We start from the raw sequence: 7,909 nt of genomic DNA on the forward strand, positions 1-7,909 counted from the left end.
ATTGAAAAATAAGTTTTTGAACATCAGAGTCAAATCTGTTGCTATTTCTTAATTGGCAGAAATACATTAAGACTAACATTTCTGGTTGTATTCAAGAATTAACTTGTTTTATATTTATTATGTAAGAAGTCAACAATACATTCCTCATTTCATTTTAGGAAAACTGGCCTTCCTTTATTTTGCCTGTCCTGTCTTTTCTAGTTTCAATAGCTAAATGTAAATACTTGGAAATGTAGAACTAATATGTTAATTTTCATAGTATATCACCTTAAATTTGTTGAAACTTCTAAGTATCATAAGCTGTATAAGGCAAGGGAAAGGAAAAAAGAAAAAGAATGAGTTTTTTTCCTGGGTGAACTGAAATGCTACAAATAGGATTTTAAGGCTGGACAAAACCTTAGATGTTATCTGGTCAAAACATCTTTCCACAACATAGAATACTGAAATCTGTGGAGGAGCCTTTTTCAATTTTTCTGAGCTGACTCTGGGCTGAACATAGATTTAATCCGTGATTCCTTTTCCTCACCTTGTTTCCATTCACATCCAATTAATTCCTGTCCTTTGCTTTTGCCTTTCTACATTGAAGTATCCTGTTGGTTTTGACTGTTTTGCTCTAAGAGTTTCTGACAATCTCCAATCATCTGAAAAATTAAAATGAATAGTTTGAAATTATCTTCCTCCATATCAAGAGAGATTTTATTTACTAAGATTATTGATTATATTCTGGATTTGGATATGCTTTAGAAGTATCCATTTAAATTTGACTCTCTGAGGAGGCACAGTGTATTTAGGGTATTTTACTTTTTATTTTTTTTCCCACATTTTTTATTGGTGCATTATAGTTGCACATAATGTTGGGGTGTCTTGTTACATATTTGTACAAACACACAATAGAACAATATAACTTGTCCAATATCACTCCCCAGCACTTTCCCCCCTCCCATGCCCCTTCCACTCCTTGGTCCCTTTCCTTTCTGATCTCTCTTTGATTTTTAGGAAATCGAGTCCAACCATTCTTTACTTTTCTTTTTTTTTTTCTCTCTAGCTTACAAGTATGAGAGAAAACATACTACCCTTGACCTTCTGAATTTGTCTTATTTCATTTAACACAATAGTCACTAGTTCCATCCATTTTCTTACAAGTGACCTAATTTTATTTTACTTTATGACTGAATAAAATTCCATACTGTATCTATACCACATTTTCTTTATCCACTCATCTGTTGATGGACAGCTAGTCTGGTTCCTTAGTTTGACTATTCTGAATTGTGCTACTGTAAACATGCATATCATTTATAATTGCACATAAAGAATAAAGGGGCAAGAGATATAGCTCAGTCGGTAGAGTGCTTGCCTAGCATGCACAAGGCCCTGGGTTCAATCACCAGCACCACCAAAAAAAAAAAAAAAAAAAAAGAATAAAGTGCTAAGAAATGAATATCAGAATATAACTGACAGGTATTGCAGTGACCATCCTTAAAAGACATACTATATATCAGGGGGCTTAAACCAGGAGAGATCAATATAAGATATATAACATATTGGTGGAAAATATACAACGCACAATAACAAGAGTTTAGGAAAATGAATCCTGCAGAAAAGATTTATTAGTGTGTGTAAGTGGTTTTGATAAACGACTGGTTACATGTTATAGTAAATTATCAAGGTTTCATTGCAGTAACATTTTCCCACACAGGCTAGAATCTGAAAGCAGTTTGCCTTGCTCAAATAGTCCTTTAGTGTGTTGTTAGTGTTGTTGTCTTTGTTTTGTTTTGTTTTGTTTTTTCCCACACCACACCACAAAGCACAGAAATATTTCTTGAATATCAACTAGACATATATGGAAGTCATTCGGTATGGATATTCATTCACATTACATAAGCTACAATTGAGTTTCCTGGGGAAGCACTACAATGTTTATGAAAAAAGACGTTGATTTTAAAAGTGGTCAGTCAAAAGGAGCTACAATAAATACAGTATTTATGTCCTTCTGAAACCCACTGTAGGGTAGAACCTGACATTCTGCCAAATGCCACGTAACTAAAAGCTCTGTGCAAAGGATCATGAAACCAATGTACATATCAGAGGATTAAAACTCCAGTTAAATAACTGAGCTAATCAATGAATAAATAGATTTAATTCAATAATATATAATGCCAAAAATTTTAGCATATCATTATTAGTTTAGAATCATAATTAGAATAAATAGAGATTTAATTATGAATTAATTAACCTGATCTACATGTTGTACTGAGAATTTACTTAGTACCAAAAGAGAATCCAGAAAAATCCTAGAAGAGCTGTGGAATCATGCTCTTCATTATTCTTGAAAGGAAATCTAACAGGTTTGAGGAAACTTGTATGCCTGCCATAATTTTAGAAGTTCCACCTACATACCAAGTAATTCAGTAATTGGTAGAACAAAAAAAAGATGGGAAAAAAAAACAAAGAAGACTTTGTATCAAGAGATACTAGGTAGATGAATGTTTTAAAAAATTACACATGATAAATGTATCATTCAAATATAGTCATAAATGTACACCTATTTTATGTTACATAAAATTTGTAGATTGCAAACTGCATTCTTACCATAGAGTTTCACCTGGGAAAGCCAATGAGTAAGATTTCTTGCATATGTTTACGACCATAATGCAGAACAGTTACGTGAAAACTGCAAAGATCCTAAAATAACAGGCAGAAAGATGTCACTGTCTGATTAAATGTGCAAAAGATAGAAATTCCCAGAATTTATAACACAGAACAATAACCACCACAGGCTCCTCCTCCATGGCTTTCTTCTCTGTGTGACAGTTTGAATTCTTTTTTCTGGTTCTTATTTTCCCACAGTCCAGGTTCGTGAATGATCTTTTCAACAAGTTCTTCAAAAGCACATTGTACACCATCACAGGTTTTTGCATTTGCCTCTATAAATAACATGAAATGTTTTGGGGGAAATTTCAAGTCTTAATTTCTATCGACTGCATTATTTTCCTTGCCATTTATTTTCAACTATTGTGTTTATCCTGTCATTTCTTGTACAGTATACTTCCAGTTCATTTAAGCAATTATCCATTTTAACAAAGGTATCTCTTTTTGTGATTTCATACACTAATATAACACCTCTCTTGACCTGCAATATTATACTGATGCTACAAGTTTTGAATCAAAAGTATCATCTATAAACCTAAAGAGCAGAATGTATTTGCCCACCGCAATCTCACCAATGATGAGGGTCTTCAGAGTTGTCAACATGTTTTTGTCCATGCTAAGCTTGCTCCACCCAGAGCCCAGCTAGAAACCCCCAGTTCACTTCTCAACCATTCGCCTTGGAGAACTGCCCATGCATACCCACCACTGGAATGCTGCCCCATGTTTTTAAAATTGTAATTGAAATCACATTCAAAGAGACAGCACCGTCAATATATTTATCTATATTGGTACTTGCTATTTTTTTAAATCTTGTTAAGTTGGTCAAATATATAATTATTTTGGTCTGCATTTCACTATTTAGTGACATTTAAATATATTGACTGATTCATTAGCAATGTCCTTTTGTGGATCCTCAAAAATCCTAAGAAAATTAATAAATAAAAAGATCTACATGATTTTTTTCTCACCCTATGATTTTCTTGTCTCATTTTTCCTTTTTCTCCCAAACACTCACTATGACCACAGTGACATTTTTATGTGCATGTAAAGATATATGTATATTTTATATCTTTCTCACACCAAAATTTTGATGATTAAATTATAGAAAGCCTCTATCCACTTATTTTCCTATATATTATCATAATATCACATTCTTTTCTAATAATGCATTTATTTGAAATAAGAACTTTAAAATCTACCCTAACTCATTCAATTTTTACTTTATGTCTTTTCTAGTTAATTGTTTCATTTAAGAAAAAACATCTCTAACAAAATTTTCTAAGAAATTAAATAATATTCATATGTATTATAATGAAGAAAATAATATTTTTCCTCACCCATCTCAAGGTTTGTATCTGAGGAACCTATATGAAAGGCAGAATAACAGGATAAAAAGCATACAAATTTATTTCATGTAAGTTTTACGTAACACAGGAACCTCCAGACATGAAGAACCAAAGAAACAGATGGTTCAAAGAAATCTCAGCCTAAAGGTTCCTAAAGAGCAGATAGTTAGTTGTACAGGAGCCTGACTGCATAATGCGGGTATGATCTAGTGTCAATAAATTGAGAAAAAAGTGGTGAATAGTGAATGTTCAGGTTTTGTCCATTTCCTTCTGTCTTCAGAGATAAAGATATGTCTTTCATCCACGTCTAGGAAGAAAATACAGGTCTTGTGATCTACTGTGATGGAAGGTGGGATAATTCTTTCATGACCTGAGTCTGGGGGTGAAGCCTGAGAGTTGATTCTAGAGAGAAATTTCTGGATCTGCTTTTTTCACAAATGCCATTTTTTGGAGTAGTGAGTCCTGCACCTGTCATCATTGTTAATTTCATTTCAATAAGTGATACATCTAATCATAAATTTTCGGAATTAAGATTTATTGATTTTTTAAAAAGTTTCAGCAAATATATTGTAGTAATGAAACTTGTTACTTAAAATTTCATCTAGTAATTTAATTCTAGTAATTTTAGACTCAAAGTTTTACATTTAACACTTTCAAGTAAATGGAATATCTTTGGGGTGATCATATGAAGATAATTTTTTTCTAAAAGTTATTAATAAACAATATATTACTTATTTTGAGAATTCTTTCTGCATAAATTCTATTCTTACATACATTTCAGGGCTATTTTCTCATGTATCATTAATGCTCTATTATTGATTCATTATCCTGCCATCTTAATTAAGGTTATTATATGTTAAGTATGTTTTTCCTTTCTGTAAATTTACTTGCTGTTCTCACATATAACACTGGTCCTTATGCTTCTCAAATTCCATCTTTGATGTGTTTCCATAGAATCAGAAAATTTAGGGATCATTTTGTGTAGACATTTAATATATTTTGTAAGTATTAATAAATATTGTGATTTGTATATAATCATGTGTGATTCAGCATTATAATTTGCCTATAATTATTATTTGTGCTACATTATGTTTTTTCTTCGTTCTTGTTTGATGAGTAGAAATAAAATACATTTTAAATTATGAAAATTATATCAAGTGGCTTTAAAAACAAACCTGAGGTTTTATTTATTTTTCTTTATTGCATGTAAAAGATGCAACTCTAGAAGTTGCTGTTAAACCTAGCTCAGTGCCCTTATGATAGAAAAGAAAAAAATTATAGTGGAAAAAAGATAAGCAAATGGACTTCCCCTACCTAGAAGGCAAATAAAAAAAACAGTTCTACCAAAGAAAGAATGATAAACTTCTCAAGAAGCATATAGACATCACATGATTAAAAATAAGGAGCTACATTTAGAAATGAGAATAAAAAATCTCTTTATGTAAATTACCAAAGCAGCCCAGGTTTTTGAATGCATAAAACAAGAATAAACAGGTTAGAGGACAACTTTTACATTTACAGATTAAATTAAAACTAATAAATGAAGAAAGAATTATTTTTGAGGCATTTGAAATGAACAAAGAAAATATGAAATATGAATGTGAAATTTAACCCTGCAGAATATATTGACATTACTTAAAGATACTATAATAAAAGAGTAAGTACTTAATGGTTTCCAACTTATCACATAAAAAGACTCTAAAAAAACCTACCCAAACTTAGAAGATAAAGAGATGATCACAGAGGGAGATCAATAATTTAGGTGATCAAAGAGAAAGAGAGAGAGAGAGTGAGAGAGAGAGAGAGAGAGAGAGAGAAGGAGATGGGGAGGATAGTTTGGAAGGAAAGAAGAAGAGGGGAGGAAAGAAGATGAATAGATCAGAGAGATATATTTATCATTTCATAATTAGAATGATATTTGGATATATTTTAGTAAGAATATTAAATAATAATTTTTATTCAGAATAATCACAGTATCACCCAAACCCACATAAATTAAATACAATAACTTGAAAAAACACTCACACTTATAAATTATTGTGTGGAAAAAAAATCCTTCAGCTATTACAAAGCAAGGGCCTACATCATCAATGTAGCCATTGTGGTCCTTGGTTACTGGTTCTTCCCATCACAAAGGAGAGATTCCTGATGAATCACACATAGTAACAGGCATGAACTTATTAGATGGGATAGGAAAAAGGAAAAGGGGTGACAATATCCCCTTAACCTTATATCCCCATTGCACATGTCTATTATAGGTTATACTTTCAGTTCATCTCCTGACCTGGGGGAGATGAATTGACAGTAAGAGAGTGGAGAGAGGGGCAGGAGATTGAGTTCAGTTGCCAGTGACCAAGAATTTTGTTAATCACATCAACATAAATACACTCTTGACTTTTAGGCAGGAACTTTCAGGGGCAAGGTCATATGCTTAAGGAGGCATGGGAAGCTACTGCTCATTTAATTTACTGACAAGGTGACTTAAAAGTCCTTTGTTTGTTTCAGCAAAAGCACTTCAGAGAAACAAGGAACCAGTCAGAATGCTCAATTTTCTCTGATTCATTCTTTGTAGGTGACTGGAAATGAGTATGCTCATACTTAGGCATATGCCTACTTACCATATGGTAAACAGTCCTGCTTCTAGGTATTTACCCAGATGATTGAAAATATATGTCCACATACAAACATGCAAAAAGACTAGCCTGTATGACTAGATTATATAACTCAATATAATCTCAATCTCTTTGTAAATTTGCAAAAAATCTTGATGAATACACACATATTTGTTATAGGAGAGGTCTCCTCTAAAGAGTACCTTTATTAGAAAATGCATGGTTTAGTATGTTTATAAATTCACAATTCATAGATATGTGGATGGGGCATGACTTCTTGGAGAGTACCATATAAACTACCCAAATATCTCAGCAAAATAAGGAATTTTATAGTAACCTGAGCATACACACAAATGACAATTTCCCTAATCATTTGACTTCAATAGTACCTTACTCTCAAACCATTGCTGATGACCAAAGCCTTCTCTAGTTTCTTTCATAGTGCTCATTATTTCCTGAGAGAATGTATGGTTTGATATTCATTGTCTATTGCTGGGTTCCTGTCTCTCCCCATTGGAACAAAAGGTATGGGAACAAGATTCTAGTTTTACTTCATTAACATACTTCAAAACTTTTCAACAGTTACTAGTATATGATAGATACACAAAGGAATTGAATGAACAAATATATTCAAGGTAATTGTTATGATGCTGCTCAGGAGTTACCACGGGATACATGCAACATGAAACTATGGAGATTTTGGATGAGGTTAAGGAAATATGCTTGTATAAGATATAGATATACAAAGACAAAAAAATAAAAGTACAGAGACAGAGAAAGAATTGATGGGAATGCACATAAAAAGAGACACAAGAGGAAAAAACTTTAGATTTTAAAATTATTTCTTCTAAAAGCACTTATAGTTCTTGTCCCTAAATCCTTGGTTCTTATAATTCCTGGATGTCAAAGAAATTCCTCAAGAGTCCCCTTTATATCATCACAAATTTTCACAGACATTTAATAATTGGATTTTCAGAAATCCCTTGATACCAGAAAGAACTAATATCATAGAATGAGTATTATAAAATCTCCTATTTGGTTATCATTTCAATAAAACATATAGGAGTAAAATCATTTTGATAGCAAAGATGTTCTTTTATTTTTAAGATAAATAACACATACTTAGATTTTAAAATTATAACTGAATGGTTTGGGGAACAGGTAATATGTGCATTTTTGTCATTTACACTTAACATTTCAAAATAAAATGTTCAGGGAAGGAGTCTAGGAGTTATTTAATAACATATTACTTCTAGTCTACAATAGACATAATTTGAATTGACTGGTTTTTCTTTTTGACCT

General features: G+C 31.9%; 1 pseudogene across 1 annotated transcript; it reads right to left on the reverse strand.

Annotated features, from left to right (window-relative positions):
- Nucleotides 1-2,748: 2,748 nt before the first annotated feature.
- On the reverse strand, nucleotides 2,749-3,264 carry LOC306670241 (ras-related protein Rab-18-like; annotated as a pseudogene). The gene has a single exon. The product of its transcript is annotated as a ras-related protein Rab-18-like (transcript).
- Between the last annotated feature and the right edge of the window lie 4,645 nt (nucleotides 3,265-7,909).

Source organism: Sciurus vulgaris, assembly GCF_902686455.1.
Source record: "Sciurus vulgaris genome assembly, chromosome: 9".
Taxonomy (NCBI): domain Eukaryota; kingdom Metazoa; phylum Chordata; class Mammalia; order Rodentia; family Sciuridae; genus Sciurus; species Sciurus vulgaris.